This window comes from Emys orbicularis, chromosome 11 (genome assembly GCF_028017835.1).
Source record: "Emys orbicularis isolate rEmyOrb1 chromosome 11, rEmyOrb1.hap1, whole genome shotgun sequence".
In the NCBI taxonomy this organism is placed as follows: domain Eukaryota; kingdom Metazoa; phylum Chordata; order Testudines; family Emydidae; genus Emys; species Emys orbicularis.
Genome location: NC_088693.1, coordinates 80,277,456 through 80,303,191, shown reverse-complemented (window position 1 = coordinate 80,303,191; position 25,736 = coordinate 80,277,456). Strand labels below are relative to the sequence as shown.

The 25,736-nt window shown below is 58.5% G+C and overlaps 2 non-coding genes and 1 pseudogene across 2 annotated transcripts; 2 read left to right on the top strand and 1 right to left on the bottom strand.

The window, feature by feature from the left end:
* Window positions 1-5,238: 5,238 nt before the first annotated feature.
* On the bottom strand, window positions 5,239-23,098 carry LOC135885368 (antigen-presenting glycoprotein CD1d-like; annotated as a pseudogene).
* LOC135885939 (U1 spliceosomal RNA) lies at window positions 12,536-12,699 on the top strand. Its single transcript, XR_010561770.1, has one exon. It is a non-coding gene; the product is annotated as a U1 spliceosomal RNA (small nuclear RNA).
* Window positions 15,473-15,636, top strand: LOC135885936 (U1 spliceosomal RNA). Its single transcript, XR_010561767.1, has one exon. It is a non-coding gene; the product is annotated as a U1 spliceosomal RNA (small nuclear RNA).
* Window positions 23,099-25,736: the final 2,638 nt, after the last annotated feature.

Here is a 25,736-nt window from a genome sequence, read left to right as displayed (position 1 = left end):
AATCATTCCCCAGCAGCTCAATGGCGTTAATGAAATCCATTCCTCTGTGTCACTGCATCTCCCTCGGGCATGGCCTCGGAAGGACACACATTCCCGGGCTTCTTGGGCTGGGGCTGACTCCCGCTCCTGGGGGCCGCAGAAACGGGGGCTCAGCCTCGACTCCTTGGGGTGGGGAGGGGGGTGAAAAGCCAGAGCTAACGGCGAGGAGGGGCTGGAAGAGGGGAGAACACAACTGCCCTTAGGAGGAAAAGTTATGATCTTAAAACCATTTGTGACCCGGGCAGGCGCCGCTCCCTGGGCGAGGGTGAGGCAGGAAAAACCATTTGTCAACAGAGCTTTGAGCCTTTGGCCACTGGAATGTTACCGGATCAAAATCCCCCTCCCAGGAGGGGGAAGCCGGCCTGTCTAGTTGGGTGAGTCCTTGGGTCTCTGCTGGGCCTGCCCCCGGGACTAGCTTGTGCCCCCCCTGCCCGGGCCGAGGACACTCCCAGCTGCTGATCAGAAAGCAGCAGCTATGCTGGGCGCTCCCTTTCCGGCCGAGTAGTCTTGGCAGCTGAGTTTATTTTATCATTGACTGGCTCCATTGGTGTCTCTCAGCTGGTAGGGGCTGGCAAAGGGTTTCTGGCTGTCCTGGTTACATGAGGCGGGGCTGCGGTCCCCCCACTTCTTAACCTGGCATTTGGCTGCCCCTCCAGCCCTCCCTTCGGGGCTCTGCTCCCTGGCAGCGTGGCCCAGATTCCCTTGGCCCCAGTGGGGATAAGCTGCCCCTGGCAGAGTGAACCTGCCTCCCCCGGAGCAGATGTTGCCTTGAGAAAAGGCTCCGGTGGAAATCGCTCCGCGCTGCCCAAGAGGGGCCGTTTGGTCTCTCCAGCCATAGAAAAGGTTATTCTTTGTGCTCATCAAATCCCACCAGCGGGTCACCCCTCCCCTGAATCCTAGGGCTCAGCTCCCAGCCAGCAACCCCCCAAACCGTGCCTGCGATCGCTGGGGGCTTTGCTGCAAGCAGGGCCGGCTCCAGGCACCAGGCACCCAAGCACGTGCTTGGGGCGGCACCTGGTAAGGGGCGGCGGGAGGAGCGCGGCGCGGCATTCCACGGGGCGGGGCGCTCTGGCGGCGCTCGGCGGGGGGCGGGCTCCGGAGGGGCGGCGCTTGGCGGGGGGGCAGCGCGGGGCTCGCGCTGGGGGGGGGGTTTTCCGGCGGCGCTTGGCACGGGGGGCGGGCTCCGGCGCGCGGCAGTCGGCGGGAGCGGGCTCCGGCGCGCGGCGCTCGGCGGGGGGGGGCGGCGCGGGCGGGGCGCTGGAAGGGGGGTTCCGGTGGCGCTCGGCAGTGGGCGGGGGCGGGCTCCAGCGGCGCGCGGCGGGGGGGGTTTCTGGCGGCGCTCGGCACGGGGGGGGCGGGCTCCGGCGCGCGGCGGGGGGGGTGTTCCGGCGGCGCTCGGCGCAGGGGGCGGTGGGCTCCGGCGCTCGGCGCGGGGGGGGACAGCGCTCTGGGGGGGGGTTCGGCTGGGGGGTGGGCGGCGCGGCCGCTCGGTTGGGGGGGGCTCGGGGGGGGCGCTTTTTTTTGCTGCTTGGGGCAGCAAAAAAGCTAGAGCCGGCCCTGGCTGCAAGCGCTGGCTCTGCACTCTCTGAACTTCCCGTCGATTCTCTCCGTCGGCAGGCCGGTGCGCGCATTTTGTCTGCCTGGGGTGCAGTTGTCTGGGGAGGAAGGAGGTTGGGAGGGAGGGAAGGGATCAGATGGGAGCTGCGCGTGTCCAGACAACTCCAGTGACTGCTGGCCTGGTAGCAAACATCCAGAGCAGTGAGCGGCAAAGGGACCTTTGCTTCTGCAGGAGATTCACCGCGGGGAAACCGGAGCACGGGACTGAACCCTTTGCAGGGCCTGCCCAGCATCGCGGCGGCTTTCGTGTTCAGCAGCAGGGTGTCCTCTGGCCCGGGCAGAGACACGCCGCTAATTCTCGGCTGAATCCTGTGCACATTTTGTTTAGTGACATTTTTGATGCCGTTTTGAATGCTTAAATAGCACCATCTAGTGACTTTTCAGGGTGTCTCTGGCGATTTCCTGCCATGTGGAGTTGGCAGCTCCGAGCACCAGCCCCGGGACTACGCCCATCGCTCTGGGGCTGGGCACCCCCAGCCCAAGGGCCAGTCAGCACCGGATCTGGGCAGCATCACCAGTTGCCTCAGCAGGGCTCGGTGCCATACTTCTCCCTTGTAGGGTCTGGGGTGGGGCTGCAGGACTCGCCCGGCGCCTGCCATGGCCCCATTGAGGTCCCCAGAGCAGCTGGGATGACGCTGGAGAGCGGGGCCAGACACCCCATAACAGGACACAGCAAAGTGCCTGGGCTGCTCCATCTCCTTGGCCTCGCTGCTGGGGGGGAGATAGGCCGGGGGGTGGGGGGATCACTTGGCTTTGTCTCTGTAAATTTAGTCCTAGTGAAAGGTTCAGGGCTGGCGTCTCAGGGGAAAGATCTGAGCTCCCCCTTCCCATGGGCCTGAGCCCTGCCCCCCAGACACCCCACCAGAGCGGGGGCTCAGTCTCCGTGGGTCAGGCACAGCTCGGCCTCCCAGGCTGCTCCCACCATCGATCTCCCATAGGGGCTTTTCAGGCCCCCCAGTCTCTGAGCCCCTCCCCCTCTCTGCTGCATTCACCCTCCCGCCCCCACCCCCCGTGGGGCAGGGCCGGGCCATTGTCCCCATGGTCCAGCTGGGGAGGGAGGCCCAGAGAATTCAGTGACTGGCCCAGGGTCACACATGGAGTCGCTGGCAGAGCCGGGAATTGACCCCTGGGATCCCGGCTCAGACGCCAGCCCCTGAGCTCCTCTCTGGACCCCTCTGTGACAGCTCCCCAGGTGTGGTGCATTGGCCCAGCCTTGGACGTGGGTCTGGGAGGACCCGTTTGGAGTGTCAGACACCCCCCGCCCTCCTCCCCCCGGCCCCCCGGCCTCCTTGGGTCAAACCTCGGAGCCGTTAGCACCCCTGCCCCACACTGTTAGCTTCCTTCAGCGAGTCCCCCTGGGCTGGGCACCTCTGAGAAACGTGTACCCCAAAGGGGGCAATGCCCCCCCCAGCATGGGCAGGGACTCAGGCAGCCTGTCACAGCGGGCGGGTTTATGAGGTGATTGGCACACGGTATGGGAAGCCCTCAGGCCAGCACAGAGAAATGGGGTACATCAGAGTTCCTTTGGGGGTCTCCCAGCCCCAACCAAGCCGTGTGGATCCCTTGGCTCCCGCTTTGGGCCTCTTTGTCCCCTGTCCCCCTCTTTGTCTCTAGTTCCCGGGTGAGCTCACCCCCCACCCGGCCCCTCCTCAGTCCGTGTTCTTGGCCAGGGGAATGGGGCGCAGCTCCCTTGCTGAGAGGCAGGAAGTCCACACGCTCTGGGCCGTTGGGCCTCTGCAAAGAGTAAACAGCCTTTCCCCCCCCACCTAGCGAACAATGCAGCATATAGGGGAAACTGAGGCACACACAGTATTCATACAAAATATTACAGACAATTCCCACTCCATCCCCCAAACAGCTGATCGGAGCTGGCACCCCTAGGAGGGTAATGTCCCTGGGAGGGCCCCTTCAGGGCGCCAGACCCACTTAGTGTCTCTCTCTCTCTGACTAGGGCAAGTGACGTGACTTCACCACCTCCTGGAACCGAACCTCGGAGCCGTCAGCACCCTGCTTCACGCCGTGAGCTCCCTGCAGCGAGTCCACCTGGGTGGGATGTTTTGCTTATAAGAAGCACACGGGATCTTTTTCAGGGGAAAAGGCAACACGCCACGTTTATTGGAAATACAACAATTAGCATATGCATTCAATCACACACACACTGTCCTGCCAGTCGATGTCATAGTTACCAGTCCAGAGTCCGGATCAATCTAGTGGCCAGCTCGGTTGATTATGGGTAGGGAGGAGCCGGGTTCTGTCGGTCGTGACACGATGCTCCAGGGAAGTCTTGGCAGGACAAACCCAAAGTTTCATGGCAAAGCCCCCTGTTTATATAGTGATCTTCCTTCATTGGGACCAACGAGTTCTGCACCATCATGCTGAATTGTCCTTTGACAAGTGCTTCTTTTCTTAAATTGTTTTTCTCATCCTTTATCTTATCCTTTATCCACTTATCTTCTAACTCACACATTCCTTATTCACACACAAAACAGGACTGATTTACACAGAGCATTTGAATAGGAACATCAAATTGCAATGCAGGAGAAAACAATCATGGCATTCTTTTACTTATTTCAAAATGCTAAACCTATAACAAAGTGGTGATGTCCCTAAAGGTCTGTTACTGCCTTGAAATCAGCTTCAGACACAAGATTCTGGCTGATGCATCTTTACCAATGGCCCATTCGGCCCATTCCTTCCTGCTTTCAGAAAGGGTGGCTGGCAGAATATGGTGAAATCATACACCAGTACATTTAATAAATGCTGCATTATTATTCTTTATCCTTCATTCTCAATTATACAAAGTACAAGCGTAAAATCCTCCTACTACAAGGACACAGAGAGCCTTGTGCACCCAAAGGGAGCGCTGCCCTGCCGACAACATCTGCAGGGACTCAGCCAGCGTGGGGCAGCGGAAGGGTTTGTTAGTTGGCTGCACCGCAGCGTACACAGCCCTTGGTTAGCGCAGAGAGCAGAGTTTCAGCCTGGTCAGCCCAGAGCCCTCTGACCCCTCCTTTTCCCAGCTCAGGAGAGAGCCCCAGCTTCCAGCCCCCCACACTTCACACACACACACCCCCGAACTGGCCCCTCCTCAGCCCTTTGTTCCCCCACTGGGCACACCCGGCAGGCTTCCTGCTGAGGAGTCAGCCACCCATGGTCGTTAGATGCTGGGTACCAAAGGTCCAGGCAATGGAAGTGGCAATTATCTTCTCGGACTCTCCATGGACATGGGGCCCAGGCCCCACAACTGGCATCTGTCACCTCTGGGTCTCTGCAGAGTACACAACCTTTCCCTGCCCACCTAGTTAACCGTGCAGCACGTAGGGGTAACGGAGGCACACACAGTATTCGTTCAAAATAGTTCCGAAAATTCCCATTCTGTGACAGCTCCCAAATGTCCAACATGCCCCGAACCTCTCAGAGGAAGGAAAATCCCAACCCCCCAGCCCGGGCCCCGATCTCTCAGCACTCCAAAGCAGATCAGCCCTCGGGGCCCTGAGCTCTGGAGCCGGGCACAGATCCAGCCCCAAGGTCCATGTCCCCAGGAGAGGGGCTGATCCCCACACCTGGGCCGGTGCAACCCCCTCAGGTCCTGGACTCCCCTGGTCTAATGTCCTGGTAGCCCCTGGAAGGAGAGAGCAGAGGGGATGGGTTAGGGGGTGCAACGGCCCCACCCCCACCCCAGAGAGGGAGAGGACTCACCTGCGTCTGCTCCGCCACAGCACCACGGCCACGGCGGCTACGGCCACAACCCCCACGGTGATGCCCACGGCCAGGCCGGGGCCCCAGGACCTGCTGTGCTCTGTAAAACAGGGGGTGCCGTGCTGGGAACGGGGACAGGAGTATGGGCTCTGTTCCCTCAGCCTCCCCCGCAGCCCCCCCCGATCATCTCAACCGACCCACTGCTCTCAGCCCCCCTGACCCTGTTCCCTCAGCCTCCCCTGCAGTCCCACCTGCTCCTCCCACAGTCCCACCCCCTCAGCCTCCCTCTGCTCCAGTGCTGCTCCCCTCTGTCCGATCCCCTCCAGACCCCTGCCCCTCTCCCCAACCACCGCAAGCCCTCCCCAGCCCTGCCTCTCTTCGCTCCACCCAGCCCACTCCACACAGATCTCTCCCCCCACCCCATTCGTGCTCCCCTCAGCCCCCAGCCTGCTCCCTCCATCCAGGTCCTGTCCCGTTCCCCTCAGCTCCTCCATCCTGCTCCCCCTGGTCCATCCCCACAGCCCCCCACCCACCCCCTCTGCTTCCCTGCGCCCCTATCTCGCTGCCTGGACCACCCCCGTCCCACTCAGGACGTGCAGGAAAAGCCCCCAGAGACCACGACGCCCCCCCCCCCCCCCCGGGACATGCACCTACCCCAGGGGATCAGCAGGCTCCGGCCCCCCAGGCTGCTGTGCTGCACCCGGCAGGCGTAGCTGTGCCCGGCGCCCGGCCCCACGGCCAGGGAGCTGCGCAGCTGGTAGGTCAGGTCCGCGTTGGGCAGGATCCCGCTGGAGTTCAGCCGCCCGCCCGGCCCCACCTCCTCCCCGTCCTGCAGCCAGGCCACGCGGACGGGCCGGGGGTAGAAACCGGTGACCCGGCAAACCAGCAGTACCGGCGCGGGGGTCCCGGCTGGGGGAGGCGCTCGGGCAAACACCACGGCGACCGGCCGCTCTGAGACAGGAGGAGAGAGACGGGGCGGGGGAGAGGGGACGATTCAGCCTGAGCCTCAGGGACTCACTAGCCAAGCCCAGCTCCATTCCCCAGGGTCAGGCGTTGGCCCCGCTGTCCTGGCCAGACCCCAATTCTGCCCCCTGCAGTTACCAGCGATGACAGAACCCCCTTCACTTCCTGTCTTAAATTGCTGTGCAGTGCGGCTATGAAATGGCTACTGTGCTCCACCCTAGATATAGCTGCATTTGTACTCCAGGCAAGGGTCGGCTGTACCAACAGCCCCTGTGTCCCACCCCAGAGGTGGCTGCATCTCAGCGAGCCGGGAGTGGTGACCAGCCTCACCTTGCCTCTCCAGAGACTCTCTCCCGTACTGGGCAAAGGTATCGATCCCATAGACACACATTGTTCTCTGGAGGAACGGAAACAGGGTGGAAATGCTCGTATCCCGGTTGACAAGATCCTGGACGTAGCTTCCCAGCTCATCCCTGTGCCGAGCGACCCATTTGCCTGTGTCCACGTCGAAGCTGATGAAGTCCTCGCCGTTTACCGCAGCGTCACAGAATCGTCTCAAGGTGCCGTTGGGGTGGAGCTTGCAGCTGAAGGAGACCTGGGTAACAAAGGGGTCTGGAACAGGAACATAAGAACATAACATAAGAACGGCCGTACCGGGTCAGACCAAAGGTCCATCTAGCCCAGTATCCTGTCTATCGACCGTGGCCAATGCCAGGTGTCCCAGAGGGAGTGAACCTAACAGGCAATGATCAAGTGATCTCTCTGCTGCCATCCGTCTCCACCCTCTGACAAACAGAGGCTAGGGACACCATTCCTTACCCATCCTGGCTAATAGCCATTAATGGACTTAACCACCTTGAATTTATCCAGTTCTCTTTTAAACGCTGTTATAGTCCTAGCCTTCACAACCTCCTCAGGTAAGGAGTTCCACAAGTTGACTGTGCGCTGCGTGAAGAAGAACTTCCTTGTATTTGTTTTAAACCTGCTGGAAGGGCAGGGGGGATGAGGACGGGCATCTGGAGGTCACCATGGGGGGGCAGAAATAGACAGACGGGGGGCCAGGGTTACGACAGAATGTCAAGTGATATGAGGACGTTTGGCACAAGATGGCAGCGGGATTGTGGGGCGGCCCTGGCTGGAGTTCAGGGTACCTTGCAGTTTCTGTTTATAGCTGATTTTTCGAATTGCTCTAAGGTCCACGTGTATAGACAGATTGGCTTGAAAATCACTGTGAGACTTCAGGGCCTGAGGAATCTGAGGCCCCTTGGTCATGGGGTTGGTGAGATGTAGACCCCCGCCCAAATGACCTGCCTTTTAAATGTTTTATTTGTTTAGATGCTCTAGAGAAAACTGTGGCCCTGAGCCTCAATAAACGTACATCCCTGGGCTCCCCTGAGCTCGGCTCTGCACCGGTAGCAAAGACACGTTTGGCTTCCCAACACAACGTTACACAAGTCCCCAGGCCTTGGTTCTGTCTGTGGAGCGGGATGCCAGGCGGTGGCACCTCTGCCCACAGACAGTTCACACCTCTGCGAGCAATTGTTTCCTCAGCAGCACCTCAGGGCGTGACACACCGAGTCACACACTCGCTCAGCGGGAGAGGCTGCAACCTCGGAGCCCCGGGAGAACCCATCCAAGCCCTGTCACCGAGCGGTTCCTGCGGCTGTGAGCTGTGATCACACGGCCGGCTGTCACTCTGTCGTGAAATGCACCTGCCCAGGCAGATTGCCATGAGACTACCTCTGCCCCACCAAGGTGCAGGGGACACTTTGTGGTGCAAATTTGGGGGCAGGTGGTTAAGGGGTTCCTGAGAGAAAGTCTCGCCCGAGGACCTGCTTTTAGTGCTCCAGCATCAGACACCCAGCGCAGACCCTGGGCTGAGCCGCTGAGCAGAGGTGAGCTGGGTCTGTCCCATGCCCTGGGGCAGCGCTGGTTGTGGGGCGGGGGAGGCACTATCTTAGCTCTGCATTTCCTGCTCTTGTGTTGGGGGTTTCATGGTTTGCAGAGTGTCAGTTTTCAATGTCGTTCGGGAGGACAGGTGGCACCGTGAGCAGCCTACACGCTCCTTCCACAAAGGCCTTTGGTAGGACACGTGGCCATGAGCCTAGGGTCAGGGCTGGGACACGGGGCCTTTCCCCTCTAGGACACACAGGCTACAATCTGGCCCCAGAGCCGGAGGACTGGCTCAGTGGGGTAGAGAATGGGACATGGGGTGTTTCCTGTGACGTTGTGCAGTCTATATGGTTTTATAAAAACTTGATAATAAGTCAATATAATGTAACTGGGATAGTTTTAGAGAAAATACAGTAATAAGTGAATGTAACATAACTGGGATATGCTTCATGCAAAAGGTCTCTTGTAAGGTATCATTACAAAGCTTATAATCTACTGAGTATGATCATCTGATTTGTATAAATGTACCGCTCTTGTATCTAAAAGTAGAAATATAAAATGTAACTCTGAGGGCCTATTGTAATTATGTAAAGTGTGGGCCATTAATGATGGTTTGGAATCTTGATGACTCCCATTGTCTGCAGATGGCTGTTTACCTGTGAGTCTCCCTGCATATGTGTGTGCTGGCAAGTGAGTAATGAAGTTTTGCAGTGACATGTGATCATGTCACCTGAACTGGAATCCATCTTTAAACTGGTGCTTTTCCAGTGAGGGGGGGTGGAAACCCAGAGGGACAAAGGATTCCCGCCTTATGCAAAAGATATATAAAGGGGTGGAACAGAACAAAGGGAGAGGAGCCATCATGAAGAATCCCCTAGCTATCACCTGAGCTGCAACAAGAGCTGTACCAGGGGAAAGAATTGTGCCCAGGCCTGGAAGGTGTCCAGTCTGAGAAAAACTTACTGAAGCATCTCTGAGGGTGAGATTATCTGTATTCAGTTTGATTAGACATAGATTTGCGCATTTTATTTTATTTTGCTTGGTGACTTACTTTGTTCTGTCTGTTACTACTTGGAACCACTTAAATCCTACTGTCTGTATTTAATAAAATCACTTTTTATTTAGTAATTTACTCAGAGTATGTATTAATACCTGGGGGAGCAAACAACTGTGCATATCTCTCTATCAGTGTTATAGAGGGCGAACAATTTATGAGTTTGCCCTGCATAAGCTTTATGCAGGGTAAAACGGATTTATTTGGGTTTAGACCCCATTGGGAGTTGAGCATCTGAGTGCTAAAGACAAGCACACTACTGTAAGCTGTTTTCAGGTAAACTTGCAGCTTTGGGGCAAGTGATTCAGACCCTGGGTCTGTGTTGGAGCAGACTGGAGTGTCTAATTCAGCAAGACAGGGTGCTGGAGTCCTGAGCTGGCAGGGAAAACAGAAGCAGGGGTAGTCTTGGCACATCAGGTGGCAGCTCCCAAGGGGGATTCTGTGATCCAACCCGTCACATTTCCCTTCTAGGGAATGTTGGCTTCAATCAGCCTAAGGGCTAGGGACTCATTGTTTTGCCCTCCATCCACCCTGCCAGGATACACTCAATCGCTGTGGGGAGTGTGTCAGTTCTCAGCTGTCTGGCGGGTAGTGGGAGGGATGCCCTCAGACTGCTCCATACTCACAGCCCTCTCCTTCATCCTTAACCACTTTGTTCACCAGACGGAAGAAGTCAGACAGGTAGCGATGGATCAGCAGCTCCAAGTCCTGCCACTGCTTCGGGGTCAGGCCCTGATGGGCCCAGGGCTGCAGGAAGTGGATCTCGCAGGTGCTGCAGTCCATGGAGTGGGTCTCCAGGTCGCCCAGCAGGGCCATCCCCTGCATGTCCGTGGAGCTGGCGTTGTGGAAGACGGTGGTTTTAAGCACCCGGAGGGTGAGAGATGCTGGGGGGAGATGAGGAGAGGCTGGGGGGAGGCGTCAGGAAACAAGTGGAGAAGAAAGCGGGTGGGGAGAGAGATTAATGATTCTCCTGAGCTTCAGGATATCCCTGCAGACTCCTAAACCACCTCCCCCCTCCTCCTTCACCCCCAGGAAGGGTCACTAGCCCAGCGTGGTGCTGCCCCACCCTGGCTTTAGTATTACACCATCCACATCCGCCCCAGTAGGAAAAAAGGGCAGGGAGGGGGTCCCCACTTACCGGCCAGGGCCCCCCATGCCCAGGGGAGGAGCAGCAGAGGGAGCAGCATCCTGGCAGAGGAAGGGGGATCCGGGCTGTGGCAGGTGTCAGGGCAGCGGGACGAGGGGCCCGGGGTCGCCCACATGCAGTACGTTCCTACCCAGGGCCGGCTCCAGGCACCAGGCAACCAAGCTGGTGCTTGGGGCGGCACCTGGAGGGGGGCGGCGCGGCGCTCGGGCCGCCGGGGAGAGCGGGGCCACAGCCGGGCTCGCCACCCTCCCCCCCCCCCCCGCGCCCTCCCCCCGGCTGCCGGGGCTCGCCGCCCTGCGCTCTGGCCGCCGGGGGGAGAGCCGAGCCCCAGCCGGGGCTCGCCGCCCTGCCCCCAGCGCTCTGGCCGCCGGGGGGGTGGGGGGAGAAGAGCCGAGCCCCCGCCGGGGCTCGCCGCGCCCCCGCCGGGGCTCACCACCCTCCTCCCAGGGCTCCGGCCGCCCTCCCCTCCGGCGCCCTCCCTCCGGCCGCCGGGGGGAGAGCGGAGCCCCCGCCGGGGCTCGCTGCCCTGCCCCCGGCGCTCTGGCCGCCGGGGGGGCGGGGGGGGAGAGCCGCGCCCCCGCCGGGGCTCGCCGCCCCCCCCCGGCCGCCGGGGGGAGAGCGGAGCCCCCACCGGGGGGAGAGCGGAGCCCCCGCCGGGGCTCGCCACCCTCGCCCCGGGGCTCCGGCCGCCCTCCCCCCGGCGGGAGAGCGGAGCCCCCGCCGGGGCTCGCCGCCCCCCCCGGCTCCGCCCCCCCCCCGCGGGGGGGGGGGGGGGGGGGGGCGGCCGGAGGCTTTTTTGCCTGGGGCGGCAAAAAAGCCAGAGCCGGCCCTGGTCCCGGGGCTGGGCCCGGCCTCTCCGGCCTGCGGGCGGCTGCAGCTGGCGGGGGCGGGGCGCGGGAGCCTTTGTAGACCCGCCTGCGGATGGGGGGGGGCAATTTAAAGCCCCCCCCACGCCCGTGTGCGGCTGCCCCGGGGTCCAACGCTGCTGAGCCCTGCGCCCAGCGCGGGGCCCAGTCCCTATATAGCCCCAGGCCCGGCTGTGACACATATGGCTCCCCCCGGCAGGGTCTGTGGGCCCCTGGGCCTGCGGGATGGTCTGTGTGTGAGCGTGTTCTGCCAGGGGGGTCCCCACAGCTCCCCCAGGAACTAGCCACCACCCGGGGCCCAGGTGAGTCGCTGCGGCTGTGACCAGCCCGGCACTCGCCCTTACCCCCAGCTGGGCTGTTCAGTGCCGCGAGCCTGTGGTGCTGCCAGAGGCCCCTCCCCACCCCTTCCGCCTGCGGGGAGCTGGGTCGGGGCCCGGGCACCCTTTTTTTGGGGTCCCCCAATTGTGCACAGGCCCCTTTGGCCCAGCGGCTAATGCCCCGTGGGTGGTGCGGGGTCTGTGCTGGTGCCCGGGGGAGGGGGCAGACTTCGGGCTTCCAGCCTCCATCGGCCCCCAGCCCAGCCGGGCCTGCCCCAGTTCTGCACAGGGTCAGACTAGACGGTCACAATCAGGGCCGGCTCCAGCATTTCTGCCGCCCCAAGCAAAAAAAAAAAAAAAAAAAGCCGAGATCGCGATCGCCCCGGCTGCAATTGGAAAAAAAAAAAAAAGCCGCGATCGCCCCGGCTGCAATTGGAAAAAAAAAAAAAAGCCGCGATCGGCGGCGGCAGTTCAGCGGCAGGTCCTTCGCTCCTAGAGGGAGTGAGGGACCTGCCGCCCCCGAATTGCCGCAGGTGCCGCCCCTCTCCCTTGGCTGCCCCAAGCACCTGCTTGTTAAACTGGTGCCTGGAGCCGGCCCTGCCCGGGACCTGGCGCGGGCTCGCGGCGCGGAACAGCTGGGGCTGGCCAGGGCAGGGGCAGGGCGCGGGCAGGCTGCGGGAGGGGCGGGGCCGCGTGAGCACGTATGCAGATCTCCGTGCGAGCGGAGCATTGTGGGAACGGGAGCAGGCTGACGAGCAGGGCCCCAATTGACCGTGCGGGGCTCGGTGGCGAGAAGGGTCCGAGCCCGGGGCCTGTCGGAGCAGCTAGCGGCGGTCGGGGCCGGTGTGGGCGGGGCCGGCGGTCGGTCCGAGTCGGGCCCCACCGTGTGTTGAGAGTATGGGGCGAGCGAGGGCGGGCGGCGGCCGGGGCGGAACAACTCATACTTACCTGGCAGGGGAGATACCATGATCACAAAGGTGGTTTTCCCAGGGTGAGGCTCATCCATTGCACTGCGGGTGTGCTGACCCCTGCGATTTCCCCAAATGCGGGAAACTCGACTGCATAATTTGTGGTAGTGGGGGACTGCGTTCGCGCTCTCCCCTGATCTCGCGGGTGCAAAGAAAGACTGATTCTGGAGGCTGTGAAGTGCTGTTGTACCGCTTTTTAATTTGTTAGTTGGGGGTTGTGTTTATTTGTTTACTTTGTTCCTGGTTATTTTATGCTGTGTAGAAGTTCACATCTCTGCTCTCAGTTCTGTTATAGTCAGGCCCGTCTGAAATCTCTTAAAACTAAAAGCATCCTGCTGTTTTCTTTTTTCTCTGCAGCTCTTTACTCCGGGGTTCTCACACCGGGGGCTTGGGACCTCTCAAGGGTGTTGTGAGGTTATCACGTGAGGGGTTGCAAGCTGTCAGTCTCCACCCCAAGCTCTGCTTTGCATCCAGCATTTATCATGGTGTTAAATATATAAAGGACTGTTTTTAATGTATAAGGGGGGGGGGGTCGCATGCAGAGGTTTGCTATTTGAAAGGGGTCACCAGTACAAACGTTTCAGAACCCCTGCTTTTACCGCTCCATGCCCCTCGGCTGTAATGGGGGACTGCGTTTGCGATTCCCTTGGCACGCAGTGAAGCACAGACAAAGCTGGGAAGGCGGGAGGTGGGGTGTGTGCTGCTCTCTCCTCTGCTCTGGTGCCTGGTGGGGGGCTGCAGCTGATCTGTTCCTTTGCAAGTGGCTCTGTGTCCCCTGCCTTGCTCACCAGTCTGCACTATGGGGACTTGACCCATGGCCTCACTCGCCCCAAGGAGCCCCAGCGGCTCCTCTGCCCCCTTCCCTGCCCACAGCCCTTTGCCCATCCATCCCTCTTGGGCTCTCACCCCTCTGGCAGAAAAACAGCCCCTCCAAAACCTGTCTCACCTGGCACCTGGCAGCACTTGTCCAGGAGGCAGGTTCCTGGCCTGCCCCAGGGCGCCTTTGGCTTTTGCTGTCCGTTCTCTCTCTCGGGGCACGGCGGCACTACCGAGACTGGGCCGGCAGAACCCTGTGGCGGAGGAGGTCTGTCTGTCTGTCGCTTTACCCCACCGCCTCCCTGAACGCCGTCAGCTACACTGGGGGTTAGGCCGGGTAGCCGTGTCGCCCAGGAGCGGGTATGACTTCTCACACCCCGGCCGGACAGAGCGATGTAGACGTGACGGTTCAGCACGCACCAAGCCTCTGGACTGGTCTCCTGGGGAACTTACATCAGCACAGCTCCATCTGTCAGGGGTGCGGAGGGAAGAATTCTTTCATCGACCTAGCTCCCGCCTTTCGGGGAGGTAGATGTCCCACGCCGACGGGACAAGCCCGGCTAGCGTCTAGACTGGAGCACCGCGGTGGCACAGCCGTAGTGGCTTAAGCAGAGCCATAAGAACGGCCGTACTGGGTCAGAGCAAAGGTCCATCTAGCCCCGTGTCCTGTCTGCCGACAGCGGCCAGTGCCAGGTGCCCCAAAGGGAATGACCAGAGCAGGGAATCACCAAGTGATCCATCCCCTGTCGCCCATTCCCAGCTGCTGGCAAACAGGCCAGGGACACCATCCCTGCCCATCCTGGCAAATAGTTCTTCCCTCAGGGAGGCCTGGGGCTGTCTCGTCCTCGTGCTGGCTCCCACGTCCCCACAAGCTGGCGCTGTTACAGGCAAAGGCAGAGGAGCCAGAGAGCTGAACCGGAGAGCCGGGGCGGGCGCCCATCCTGTGGTGCCAGTTGGTGCCGGGTTTCCGCCCCATCTGCCCTCCGCAGGGGCTGCTTCCGTTGAAGAGCGCCGGCCTGGGGCCCCCCCAGCTGCCTTCGAAAATGTACGGAAGGAACTGGAGGGAGAGGGCGACGGGCTAATTTTGGGGGAGGAAAAAGGGCCGGATCGAGGGCAGAGCGGGAGCTAGGGCCGGGTCGGGGGCTAGCCACACGGGGAAATACCGCTCTGCTCCGTTACATATTTCACAACGTTATCGCTGAACACAGATTTTTAAAATTACTCTAGGGAAATATTTTCTTTCCATCCCAAACGATGGTGCAAATATACTCCCCCGGCGCCCCTCTCCCATTACCCCAGTATCCGAGCATCTTCCTAATCTGCAGGGGAGTTCTCCTCCGACACTCGTGCGAGGTTGGGAAGCGCCACCAGCCCCATTTCCAAGACGGGGAAACTGAGGCCTAGAGAGACCGAGTGATGTGCCCGAGGGCACCCAGGAAGTCTGTGGCAGAGCAGGGGCAGGGGCCGGATGCTTTTTCTTAAGGAGGGTCCCACCCTCCCCCCCGGTCTGGGCTGCTCCTGGATCGCCCCTGCTCTGCTCCAGCCGCTGAGCCCGGATCAGAACCGCCGCAGGGCTGGGCCAGGCTGCGGGGCGATGGAGGCTGGAAGCCACGTTGGTGCCCCCCGAGTTCTGGCCCCGGCACAGGCAGCCCCAGCAGCTGCTTGAGCTCCGGGCAGCTTGGAGAGGCCCTTGTGCTCTGTGCTGAGGCCCGCAGCCGCCCGCCCGGGGAGAGCAGGTCCAAGGCCTGGAGCTCGCGAGGCTGCCGCTGAGCTCGCAGCGCGGAACAGCTGGGGCTGGCCAGGGCAGGGGCAGGGCGCGGGCAGGCTGCGGGAGGGGCGGGGCCGCGTGAGCACGTATGCAGATCTCCGTGCGAGCGGAGCATTGTGGGAACGGGAGCAGGCTGACGAGCAGGGCCCCAATTGACCGTGCGGGGCTCGGTGGCGAGAAGGGTCCGAGCCCGGGGCCTGTCGGAGCAGCTGGCGGCGGTCGGGGCCGGTGTGGGCGGGGCCGGCGGTCGGTCCGAGTCGGGCCCCACCGTGTGTTGAGAGTATGGGGCGAGCGAGGGCAGGCGGCGGCCGGGGCTGAGCAACTCATACTTACCTGGCAGGGGAGATACCATGATCACGAAGGTGGTTTTCCCAGGGTGAGGCTCATCCATTGCACTGCGGGTGTGCTGACCCCTGCGATTTCCCCAAATGCGGGAAACTCGACTGCATAATTTGTGGTAGTGGGGGACTGCGTTCGCGCTCTCCCCTGGTCTCGCGGGTGCAAAGACAGAACAACGGGCTCCGGGGAGTTTCTTGTTGCGGGTGTTGTCTTTTCGAGCGGCTGTACGTCACCGCTTTTTCCTGCAGTCTCCCTGCGCACTTTTCTCTCTCCTACGGATCGCCGTTGGGGCGGGTGGCCAGGGGCGGGGGGGTGCTGCTTTTTAAAGCGAGGGGCCCGCTCCCGCCAGAGCAGCGGCTGCCCCTGCACTGCTTGGCGCTGGCTTCTGGCCTTCAACTGCGGTGCGGGGCCTGGGGGGTGGGCCGGGAGGTAGCGGCGGGGAGGGCACTTTCCAGCCGCGGAGGAGAGCGCAGGGCCACAGAGGAGGGCGGCCTTTTGGCGGGGCGGGGGGGGGAGCGCCCCCCATTCTCTGGCCTAAGGGTGAGCGCCGGGGGGCGGGCAGGCTCTTGGGGGGAAGAAGCAGCAGGAGGGTGGGCGGCCCAGGGACGGGGCCTCAGGGGAAGCTCATGAAGTGAGAGCTGGGCCGTGCAGGGGCCGTTCTCTGGTGCCGAGCGGGGGCTGGGGTGACGGAAGGTCCTTAACAGAGGTGGGGCCACCAGCGCCCCCCCCCCCCCCCCCCCCCCGTCAGCTCTCGGGCTCCTGTGCCTTTGGCCAGAGGCTTTCTGGGCTGCCGCGGCGCCACCTGGTGGCGATTTGGGGGCCAGCGCCAGGCCGGGAGAAAGCCCGAGGGCCTCACGGACACTGCGCTGCGCTGCGGGGCGCCCCAGTCGGGGGCAGAAGGCAGGCGGTGCGGGAGAGGGAAGGAGCCTGGGAGTGAACCTGGCGGGTTGCTGGGTGTGGGTGGGGGGAGTATGGGACAGTTTCTTTGGGGGGGGGATTGTTAGGGAGGTGGGGGTCCTCCCCTGTCCCCATGTGGCCTGAAGTCCCCCCGCCCCCCATCAGCCTCTGGCCCAACCGGCCCCGGGGCTGTACGAGGGAGTGAGGAAAAGAGGCGGGAAACGGGCGGGGCGATGGCGCGAGGCGTCAACGGACATGGAGAGCGAGACAGGGGAGGGGCCAACTGTCACCTGAGGGGGTGGGACCAACAGTCACCTGATGGAGGAGTTGGGGGAGGGGCTAATTGTCACCTGAGGGAGGGGGATGGACCAAATGTCACCCTGCTTGGGCTGTGTGGACAGGCTGGGTTGTTATTGTAGGGTTGGTGGGGAGCGCTGGGCTGTGGACAGGCTGGGTTGTTATTGTAGGGTTGCTGGGGAGCGCTGGGGCTGTGGACACGCTGGGTTGTTATTGTAGGGTTTCTGGGGAGCGCTGGGGCTGTGGACAGGCTGGGTGGTTATTGTAGGGTTGGTGGGGAGCGCTGGGCTGTGGACAGGCTGGGTGGTTATTGTAGGGTTGGTGGGGAGCGCTGGGCTGTGGACAGGCTGGGTGGTTATTGTAGGGTTGGTGAGGAGCGCTGGGTCTGTGGACAGGCTGGGTGGTTATTGTAGGGTTGGTGAGGAGCGCTGGGGCTGTGGACAGGCTGGGTGGTTATTGTAGGGTTGGTGAGGAGCGCTGGGTCTGTGGACAGGCTGGGTGGTTATTGTAGGGTTGGTGAGGAGCGCTGGGTCTGTGGACAGGCTGGGTTGTTATTGTAGGGTTGGTGAGGAGCGCTGGGGCTGTGGACAGGCTGGGTGGTTATTGTAGGGTTGGTGGGGAGCGCTGGGGCTGTGGACAGGCTGGGTGGTTATTGTAGGGTCGCTGGGGAGCGCTGGGCTGTGGACAGGCTGGGTTGTTATTGTAGGGTTGCTGGGGAGCGCTGGGGCTGTGGACAGGCTGGGTTGTTATTGTAGGGTTGGTGAGGAGCGCTGGGGCTGTGGACAGGCTGGGTTGTTATTGTAGGGTTGGTGAGGAGCGCTGGGGCTGTGGACAGGCTGGGTTGTTATTGTAGGGTTGGTGAGGAGCGCTGGGGCTGTGGACAGGCTGGGTTGTTATTGTAGGGTTGGTGAGGAGTGCTGGGGCTGTGGACAGGCTGGGTTGTTATTGTAGGGTTGGTGAGGAGCGCTGGGGCTGTGGACAGGCTGGGTGGTTATTGTAGGGTTGGTGGGGAGCGCTGGGCTGTGCACAGGCTGGGTGATTATTGTAGGGTTGGTGAGGAGCGCTGGGTCTGTGGACAGGCTGGGTTGTTATTGTAGGGTTGGTGAGGAGCGCTGGGGCTGTGGACAGGCTGGGTGGTTATTGTAGGGTTGGTGGGGAGCGGTGGGGCTGTGGACAGGCTGGGTTGTTATTGTAGGGTTGCTGGGGAGCGCTGGGCTGTGCACAGGCTGGGTTGTTATTGTAGGGTCGCTGGGGAGCGCTGGGGCTGTGCACAGGCTGGGTGGTTATTGTAGGGTCGCTGGGGAGCGCTGGGCTGTGGACAGGCTGGGTTGTTATTGTAGGGTTGCTGGGGAGCGCTGGGCTGTGGACAGGCTGGGTTGTTATTGTAGGGTTGCTGGGGAGCGCTGGGCTGTGGACAGGCTGGGTTGTTATTGTAGGGTTACTGGGGAGCGCTGGGCTGTGGACAGGCTGGGTTGTTATTGTAGGGTTGCTGGGGAGCTCTGGGGCTGTGGACAGGTTAGGTTGTTATTGTAGGGTTGCTGGGGAGCGCTGGGCTGTGGACAGGCTGGGTTGTTATTGTAGGGTTGCTGGGGAGCGCTGGGGCTGTGTGGACAGGCTGGGTTGTTATTGTAGGGTTGCTGGGGAGCGCTGGGCTGTGGACAGGCTGGGTAGTTATTGTAGGGTTGCTGGGGAGCGCTGGGCTGTGCACAGGCTGGGTTGTTATTGTAGGGTTGCTGGGGAGCGCTGGGGCTGTGGACAGGCTGGGTTGTTGTTGTAGGGTTGCTGGGGAACGCTGGGGCTGTGGACAGGCTGGGTTGTTATTGTAGGGTTGCTGGGGAGCGCTGGGCTGTGGGCAGGCTGGGTGATTATTGTAGGGATGCTGGGGAGCGCTGGGGCTGTGGACAGGCTGGGTTGTTATTGTAGGGTTGCTGGGGAGCGCTGGGGCTGTGGACACGCTGGGTTGTTATTGTAGGGTTTCTGGGGAGCGCTGGGGCTGTGGACAGGCTGGGTGGTTATTGTAGGGTTGCTGGGGAGCGCTGGGGCTGTGGACAGGCTGGGTTGTTATTGTAGGGTTGTTGGGGAGCGCTGGGGCTGTGGACAGGCTGGGTGGTTATTGTAGGGTTGCTGGGGAGCGCTGGGGCTGTGGACAGGCTGGGTTGTTATTGTAGGGTTGCTCCTCATTGTTGTGCTGTCTCATGCTGGTCTCACAACAGTGAAATGCAATGACACTCCCCAGTTGGTTGTGGGTTCAAATTGCCACCTGGTGGGTGGGACTCCATGTGGGGTGTGTCTTTTCTGGGGGTGCGGGGACCTCTGTGTGAAGGGCGAGCTCCCTGCTTGGTTTTCCCCACTTGGCCCGGGAGCAGACGGTGCTTTTCCAGAGAGAATTTCCCCCAATTCATCCTCTGGGTTCCGGCTCTTGTCTCAACTCCATTGCTGGGGTCAGGGCAGGTCTGGGTGTTGGGCCCTGCCCCCCTCAGCATCCCCTATTTCCTCCAGCCCACAGTAACTGAGCAGATGATTGCCACCCGCAGCAGGGGGTGCAGTCCCCTGGGGTGACCCCTGTGATGTTGCACTCCATATGTTTATGGAAATATGCTTATGAGTGTAAATATAATGTTACTGGGATATGCTTTATGCAAAAGGTCTCTTGTAAGGTATCATTACAAAGCTTATAATCTATTGAGTGTGGTCATCCCATTTGTATGAATGTATCATTCTTGTATCTGAAACTAGAAATATGAAGCATTACTCTGAGGGCCTATTGTAACTATGCAAAGTGTGGGCCATTAATGGTGGCTTGGAATCTTGATGGCTCCCATTAACCAGGACCATTGGTTGTAAATGGCTCTGTTTACTCCCAAACCTTCCTGGCTCTGTGCAGGCCAACCCTGAAAGAATGGAGAATAAGGTCTTACAGTGACATGTGATCATGTCACCTGATACTGAAATCCATCTTAAACCTGGTGCTTTTCCATTGAGAAGGAGGGGTGGGGACCCAGAGAGACAAATGATTCCCGCCTTGTGCCAAAGCTATAAAAGGGTGTGGAACAGGACAAAGGGGGGGCCAGTCATGAGAAATCCCCTAGCTACCACCTGAGCTGGAACTAACAAGAACTGTACCAGGGGAAAGGATTGGGCCCAGAGTAAGAAGGAGTCTAGTCTGTGAAAGAAGCTAATTGGAACATTTCTGAGGGTGAGATTTACCTGTATTCAGTTTCTTAATGTATTAGGCTTGGACTTGCGTGTTTTGTTTTATTTTGCTTGGTAATTGACTTTGTTCTGTTATTACTTGGAACCACTTAAATCCTACTTTTTGTATTTAATAAAATCACTTTTTACTTATTAATTAACCCAGTGTATGTATTAATACCTGGGCGGGGGGGGGGGGGCAAACAGCTGTGCATATCTCTCTATCGGTGTTATAGAGGGTGAACAATTTATGAGTTTATCCTGTATAAGCTTTATAGAGGGTAAAACGGACTTACTTGGGGTTTGGACCCCATTGGGAGCTGGGTGTCTGAGTGTTGGAGACAGGAGCACTTCTTAAGCTGTTTTCAGTTAAGCCTGCAGCTTTTAGGGGATGTTGTTCAGACCTGGGTCTGGGTTTGCAGCAGGCTAGCGGGTCTGGCTCCAACCAGGCAGGGCACTGAAGTCCCAAGCTGCCAAGGGAAACAGGCTCGGGGTAGTCTCAGCACATCAGTTGGCAGTTCCCAAGGGGTTTTCTGTGACCCAGCCCGTCACAGCACAATACACAATGACCAGCTAGGGGTCTCCTAACTCCTGCCTGCACAGAAACATGTTTTCAACTTCAAGTGACCTGCCTGTTCTATACTTTAAGAACATAGTTTTTCTGTATAGATACAGAACTCCTTAAATCTCATCCACACATACAACTCATAATGCTTATGGCCACCTGCGAATTGCTGTCTTTTGTTAGAGTCCTCACATGCCGCCCTTTAATGAATTATTACATGTCTGTCTGACCCAGGGGATCCTTGTGAAACTCCTGAGCATGCCGTGTGCCCTCTGCCAGCTGGCATCAGGAGGTTCCTGGGTCACAGCGACTTTTGGGGCTCTCAGACTCACTGGTTTGAGAGAAAGGAGCCCCTGGAAGAGTCACGAATGCTCAAAGGCATCGTTCCTTTCGCTCCAGATCAGTCAATCCAGTTCAGTTCCACTTCCATCAGACTCTGTTGACGTGACCAGCTGTGCCTGCACTGCCCGAGGGTAAGGAAAAGGCAGAGCCCTGGCTCTGTGTCAGGGGAGGGCTCACACAGAGTCTGGGATGCGATCCCTTGTGTCTATTTATCCTGACTGGGCGGCAGGTTGATACATGTCAATCCCTATTGTCTCCTTTCTCCCCGGGTCACGCATGCATTGTCATCATCACTTTATGAGGAGACGACTTTTACGTTTCCCAATAACCGGAGGAAATATTTTTCTCATGTTTCCTTGTGTGGGGGACACTGGCTAGCAAGTGTTCCTGTCTCAATCTCTCCCCTGTCCTGCTGGCTGCAGTCGCTCTTCTCTGGGTTTTGACTTTGCTTTGTACTTTCCAGGCTGTACCCCAATGTTGAGGCCTTAGAGTCTGCCTAAGTTTTGCACATTTCACTATGGTCACGTATCTGCTAGCGTGATAGTTCTGTGCAGGGAGCTGGGGCCATCCCAGACAGGTTCCCGCAAGGGCAGCGAGAGTGACTGTGGGGCTGGGCAGGGGGCCAGGCGACCCTTAACTCAGGGGAAGTGTGCATGAGAAAGTGAGGACTCCCCCGGGTGGAGCAGCACAGGAGGGTGGGGAGAGCCCAGGGAGGGGACAATGACAGACCAGAGGGCACCAGGCCTCAATCAGCAGCGCAGGAGTGGACCCCTGGGCTCCCAGCTTCTACATTCTCCAGGACGGGATCTGATTCAGGAGCCCGGCAGGGAGAGAGATATCACCACCTGGCAGTGAGGCTAGCGGAGAACAACGTCGAGTCAAACTCCAGCTCCAGCCGCTCCACATTCTCCTCGCTTGATTTAAGGGGCGACTTTTGTGCTTTTAGAAAGATTGTTCTAAGGGCGAAAGGCCCCAGGGAAAACGTGGGAAGTGGTGTGTGAGTGTGAAAGGGACGTCGTTGCTAATGTCTACCCTCCTGGGAAAACACCGAAACACGGGCATCATGCAGTCAGCATTCTGACCTGCAAGTTGTTGCATGTTCTTTCGCACGTTTAGGCAAAAAGGGAAGCAGCTTGGAGGGTTGCACAGGTCAGTCTCAAAATTCAGGGTCAGGAGTTCATCCATTTCTGGTGCGTTTCTCAAGTGAGTTGGATTTTTCAAAGGGGAAGTGGATTTGTTTCGTAACTAGAGAGGCACTAACTGATTTGCAGGCACTTCACACTGTGTCTGCAACTCCCTGACGGTACAGAAGTGTGTGGGACTAGAGAGGAGACCTGGAGGGAAGGCAGGAGGGCACCACTGGAGCTCAGACTCTGAATGGTCTGACTCAGGTTTATGGGAAGCCAGGGGCTGGGATTAGCGCCACACATCCTGGGCCTGGGCTGAGAGACGGGCAGGAAGTTCCTGGGTCACTGGATTCGAGCCTGAAGGGAAAATTAAAGCAAATTGTGGTGAATCAAAATTCGAGTGAAACCCTCCAGTGCCACTGTATCATGGCCCCACTGGGGACTCATTTCCTGGGGCTGCCAGCCCCATCCCGGAGCCATTCACCTTTCTTATTCCTCAGGCAGACAAGCAATCCCAGGACCTTGAAGAGCAACCCCAGCACGGAGTCCCCGACCCCAGCCACCATCTTGCCCCGGCAGAATCAGCCCATGCCTCTGTAGAAAGAAGAGCACAGCTGGTTTAGGCTGAGCTCAGCCCCTCCTTCCCCTTGCGCTCTCTGCCCCGGGGGGGGGGGGCAGGGCTTGACCCAGGCCCATCCCCCGAGGGCTGCCCCTGCGGGCTCAGGGGCTGCCCCACACTCAGAGACTTTTACCCCAGTGCACGGTGAGGGGGTCCCGCAGGCTGATGTGCTCCACCTGGCAGGTGTAGACGTCCCTGCCCTGGGGGCTCATCTCCAGCATCACCAGGATCTGGAAGGTCCAGTCTCCGTTCTGGAGCAGCTCCGTGGACATCACCCCGGCCGTCTGCTCCTGCCCATTCTTCAGCCACTTGATTTTGATCCCCCCAGGGTAAAACCCCGACACGGAGCAAACCAGCAGGTTGCGATGCGCTGGGACTCCGATTTCATGGGGGAAACTTTCACCTTGGACTGAATTGGGAGAAATGGGAGAGAGAGAGAGATGGGAAAGGAGTGAGAGACAGAGCAGGACTCAGAGAGACCAGGTTCCAGCTCCTATTTTCACCCTCGGAGCATGAAGAGATCATCACAGATCCGGGTGAAAGTACCATTGTTAACCTTTGGTATTCCCCCATTGTCCCTATCTGGGGGACACCTACTGGGACAGATCTGACAATACCTTGCAATGTCCTGGACAAGCCTTATGGAATTAAGATAAACCTTATTGAATTAAATATTTGAGGAGTTCATTGTCTTCAAAATGCCGTGGTTTAAGTGTTGTTATGGAATTGTGTGTAACTTCTAGGCAACATGACTAACGTGATCATGAACTGATCGATTTCATGATTCTAGGGAAAGGAAGGAGTGAGAGCAGCAGAACTGGGACAGTGGCCTTCAAAAAATCAGACTTCAGCCAAGTCAGAGAGCTGGTAGGTCAGGTCCGAGGGGAAGAAAATCTCAGGAAAAAGGGAGTTCAGAAGAGCTGGCAGAGTCTCAGAAAGACAGGATTCAAGGCACAACTGCAAACTATCCCCATGAAAAGAAAAGATGGAAAGAGTCTGTCACAGAGTCACAGGGTCTGGTCTATGCCCCAGCCTGTGACCGGAACGACCCCTTAGTGTGCCGGGCCCCAAGGACCCACCCAGTTCCATAGGGGCAGGCCCGGGGCCTCCAAGACTCGGACACTGGGCCTTTGGCACCAGCAAACCCTGTCTCTCTCCTTGGCTCCCTGCAACCAATCCAGCCCAGGCAGACACCCATGGGAGGCTTGTGCGGTATTTCTGCTGGGCTCCGTGCTGTCGCTGAGGACTTGCAGCGACACAGGCAGTCTTTTCCAAACAAGGGAACCATTTATCCGTCCCCTGGCCTACAGAACCCGAAAGTCCTGAGGTTAGCAAAGGGGGTCAGAAGTGAAGCCGTCGTGCACCCTGACCAAGGCAGTGCCCTGAGGACCCAGCCAAGCTGTCATGGACTCCCTTTCTCGCGCTCTCCCCGGGACTGAGCTCCTGTGTCCCGCAAAAGGGCCCCCTTCTTCCAGTCACCTGACAGCTTCTTCTCCAGCCGTTCCCTGTTCCACCTGCTGGGGGTTCCTGGTGTTTGGTCTCGATTGTTCATCTCTTTGTCTTGCTGCACCTTCTTTTGGTTTGGGTCTGTTTCAGCCAGCTTTTCTGATGACTATAGTCACTCCGCCAGGCAGCGAGGTGACACACACATCTTCTGTCTCCTGTGCTGTTCCAGGAGCAGTGCTGACCCTATCAATGTGACGTACAGAGGGAGACTGAGGCAGGCCTAGGATTCATAACATACATCACAGAAAATTCCCACTTCATCACAGAGGCCAACATGGCTCCATCAGGAACTGTCTAATCACCTGAAAATCAAAAAGGAATCCTACAGAAAGTGGAAAGATGGACAAATTGCTAAGGAGGAGCACAAAAGAACAACATAAGCACGTAGGGATAAAATCAGAAAGGCCAAGGCACAAAATGAGTTACACCCAGCAAGGGACATAAAAGGCAGTAAGAAGAGGTTCTTTAAATACATTAGGAGCAAGAGAAAGACAGAGGAAAGTGTGGAAGTAGAGAAAGAACTGACAGGGATTTGAAGGGGATTTCAATGCAAACAGTCCCCTCTGTGAGCAAGAGTCAGGCTAGCTGTAACCCTAATAACGCGAGATTTGTAGAAGCGAGGATTGTGTGAGGCAAGTGGGAAAGAACTGTGTGAGAAGTTGTTGCGACCTTGTGTTAGATAAGTATGGAATGTGGACTAGAGTCTAAATAGAGGTGAGAAAAATAAGATATCAGGATGACCTATGTATAAACAAAATGCAGCTGTTGCTCATTATTGTATGTAACAAAAGTTATAAATGCTTGCTGTAATTGTTTACCTAGAGAGAGACCTGTTTTGCTCTCTCCCGCCACGCAATTGCTAGAGATAATAAAGTATCTGACTTGCTGCACCCAACCTGAGAGTGAGAGCTGTTTTTCTCAGACAAAAGTGTAGGTCCTCTACTTAGTGGGGAAGGAGAGCTAATACCTGACAACATCAAGAAGACTGAGGTGTTTAATGCCTATTTTGCTTCAGTCTTCACTAAAAAGGTTAATGGTGACCAGATATGCAACACAATTAATATTAACAACAAGGGGGAAGGAACACGAGCCAAAACAGGGAAAGAACAGGCTAAAGAATATTTAGATAAGTTGGATGTATTCAAGTCCAAAGGTCCTGATGAAATTCCCCCTGGGATACTTAAGGAACTAGCTGAAGCAATCTCAGAACCACTAGCCATGATCTTTGAGAGCTCATGGAAGAAGGGTGAGGTCCCACAGGACAGGGGAAGGGCAAACCTAGCACCTGTCTTTATAAACGATACCAGAACAAATTATTAAGCAATCAGTTTCTAAGCCCCTGGGGGATAATAGAATCATAAGGAATAGCCAGCTTGGATTTGTCAAGAACAAATCATGCCAAACCAACCTAATTCCCTTCTTGCACAGGGTTACTGGCCTGGTGGACAGGCGGGAAGCAGTAGACATGATGGATTTTGATTTTAGTCAGGCTTTAGACACAGTCCTGCAGGACGTTCTCATAGGCCAACGAGGGAAATGTGGGCTGGATGAAATGACAGCCATGTGGGTGCACAACTGTTTGAAAGTCCGTACTCAGAAAGCAGTTTGCAGTTTGCTGTCAAAGCGGGAGGGTGTATCTACGGGGTCCCCCAGGGGTCAGCCCTGGGTCCAGTACTAATAGCTTCATTAACGGCTTGGATCATGG